General features: G+C 30.5%; 1 protein-coding gene across 1 annotated transcript in view; it reads left to right on the top strand.

Moving 5' to 3' along the window:
- Window positions 1-3,094, top strand: part of LOC117174188 — a 1,286,801-nt gene that overhangs the window by 954,468 nt on the left and 329,239 nt on the right. The window lies entirely within an intron of this gene.

Genomic DNA, 3,094 nt, shown 5'->3' with positions numbered 1-3,094 from the left:
ATCGTTTGACGATTCAATGATCTCATCAGACGAGAAATAAAGTAGATTTAATTATTTCTTTATATGGAGAGATATAACGTAATTATTATCTTCAGCCATAATATATCATTTTATACATTGAAAATTACTTTAGTATACTTAATAAATAATGATTTTTATATTTACTTCATTTTAAATTACAAAAATTCTGTTGACTGTGAGACACTTGTATTTAACGCTGGGGTAGCGGTTTACCGGTCGGGCCGTATTATACACGAGAGAAAATCCATTGGGCCAGAAAATTAAAACATTAATAGTTGGTGAAGTTTCATTGCGATTTGAAGTGAAAAAATACAAAATATTTTATTCCGAGAAAAAAAAACAGTTTTGCGTAAATAATTCGAAAAATAAAAAAGCTACAACTTTTTTTATAATGAGAAAAAGATGCGGCATTAAATTTCCATTGTGGATATATATCTTAAAAATTAAAATTCGAGACTTTATTTTCAAGTGCCCAGGGGCCTCCCTACTCCATAAAAATAATTCTATATCTTCTTTTTGCATCCTCAATTGTCTAGAAAAAAAGTGCGGCCTATACTTGAGCTTCATATTTTCGACAACTATTTATTTTGCGCACTGGAGGGCTGTCATAGATCTCCTTGACTTCCAGAAACGAACCATGCTCGTTATCGAATTTTCGGCACTAGCTGACAAAAACATCATAGCCAAGGAGAATGAAAAGAAGCAGAGAGCTTATAAGCGAGTTTTGATGTTTTTACTCGGGGTATGATGTTAAGGACGTCGTACTTATTATCGGTGCTCTTGAAAATTCTAAGGTTTCATTAGGAAATAACCTGAAAAGCATTCCTGCGTGTTCAAAAGATGCTAAAAGACTTGGGGGAAATTAGATAGTGGTCTTCTTTGGATTGCAATTTTTTATTTATTTGTATTATTTTTATACAACCTCATGAGTCCGGACACTTGGTTCTGCCTCAAACTAAAGTGTCCGGACTTACATGGCTGTATTAAAATAAAAAAAAATAGAAAATTCCATATTCAATAATCAGTTAAAGTTTTAATTTTTGAGTTGTAAAACATTTAAGCCAGACCAATCAGGAGCGTGATATAAATAGTCGTGCGTCCGTGAGCGGGAGTCCAATGTAATGCACTGACCGCTGTTGTCACTTGCCTAACCCCACCACGGTATTCTTCTAAATGACACAGCGTTGGACCCCCGATCACGCACGCACGTCTGTTTAAAAAAAATACACATTTTTACGTATTATTGTTACTTTTGAGCAATTTCCGTGTCTTTTTCTTACAAATAATTACTCATGGACAATTTGAATATTTACCATGACTTTTCAAACAAGTTTCAATTGTTGAAACAAATGCAAATTATTTAAACAATTATTTATTACCCAAAAATGTAAAAAATAATCGTACTTTTCTGAATGAAATGCAATATTTTGTCATTGTTTGAAGTAGTAAATCTTTCTGAAAACATTATGTGCTCAAGCAGTTATTTTTTAATAACTAAAAAAATGAAGTACAATGGAAGACATACAATTAATTACGATTTTTAAAGTGTTTTTCAATAATCAATAATAATTAACTAAAAAATTAATAATAAATTATGCTAAAGAAAGTTTTAAAAAGTTGTGTTTGCAATGAATGTGCTATGAAACTGATCACTTAATTTTAATCAGTGGGATTTTACTGTAAATCAGTGACACGCTCTGGGTGGCCGCTCAATTTATTTTTTAATTTATTATTTATTTTTTAACCTGGAATTTTACAAATCTTTCAAAGAAAAATCTGTCCAAGTTCGATTAAAACAGTTTTTTAAAGTAAATAGTTGAATTATAGATTTTAATTATGATATTATTCAGTTCAAAATACGCAATTCGTAATTCTTTTACTTTAAAAACTTTCTGTTTTAGATTTATATTTTTAAGCGCAGATTTTTAATTTAAAGAATTTTAAAAAAAGTCTCTAGACTTACACACATAAAAAGTGAAAGCGTTTGAAGTTAAATTTTTGTTAGAAAAAGCATGTTTATTTTATCAACTGTTATTATAATAAATCAAGTATTTTTTAATGGATCTGCACTTTCAGTATAAAAAGTTAACATCAGTTGATTTGACAAAAAGATTCTGAATCCGTTCAAAATTTAAGAATTTCCAGATATGAAGTTAAAAATGAAAATGTTTCCATTCGAAAGTCTTAGTCGTTTAAAAAATCTAAACGTCCGATTGAAACCTCATTAACTATTTTCTACTTAAAAATAACTTTATAATAATGATATATTCGTAATTAAAGGCTTTCATCCAAATTAAAATATTGTTTCAGTCTGCAATATTCAATTTTTATTCCATTTAATTTTAATATTTTTAATCAAGACAATAGAAAATTATTTAAAGCTTATCAATATTTGGTTGTTTATCAAATACGAGTAAATTGAATCCAAATATTAAAGAGTAAAAGACTTCAGCCTGAATTGTTTGACATAGGAAGCCTTGAATAGTTAAAATTTCAAATAGATTTTAAGCTCTAAATGTTAAATTTTTATTTTTTAATAAATATTTTTAAGTGTATGTATGTATTTAATCTCTCCCTTTTACGGGTTTGAGGGCCACCGCTCCCTGTACATATATTTACAATTCCATCCTTAGTCTAACTTAACCACTACTTATATTCTACTCTTTCGCATTACGTAGGATAAACAATAGTAACAGTAGTGATATTAATTCCTAAAATGAGCGAGCTTCCAGGGCTTCCGTTTCCTCTTACCATAAAAAAATGCATTTTCCACGATATTGCAGACAATTTTCGTTTTTTTACTGTCCCTTTTCCGGATCACCCGTTTGGCTCTGCCCTACTCCCTTGCTTTCCCTTACTTCATCCACATCACTCCCTGTCCACTACCATCCAAGATCCATCTTACACACTCATCCACACTCAACTGTCCCTCTTCCTCTCCTGTACATCTCTTTAATACATGTGCCTATGACTCCATTTCGTATCCACATACTCTGCATAAATTCTCTTCTTCATTCATCCAATATCTGCATGCTCTCACTCCTTCTCCCATTCTGAACCGTACAACCCTACT

The sequence above is a fragment of the Belonocnema kinseyi genome, chromosome 6 (genome assembly GCF_010883055.1).
Source record: "Belonocnema kinseyi isolate 2016_QV_RU_SX_M_011 chromosome 6, B_treatae_v1, whole genome shotgun sequence".
In the NCBI taxonomy this organism is placed as follows: domain Eukaryota; kingdom Metazoa; phylum Arthropoda; class Insecta; order Hymenoptera; family Cynipidae; genus Belonocnema; species Belonocnema kinseyi.
Note: the sequence above shows the minus strand (reverse complement) of the source record. Positions and strands in the feature narration are given on the sequence as shown.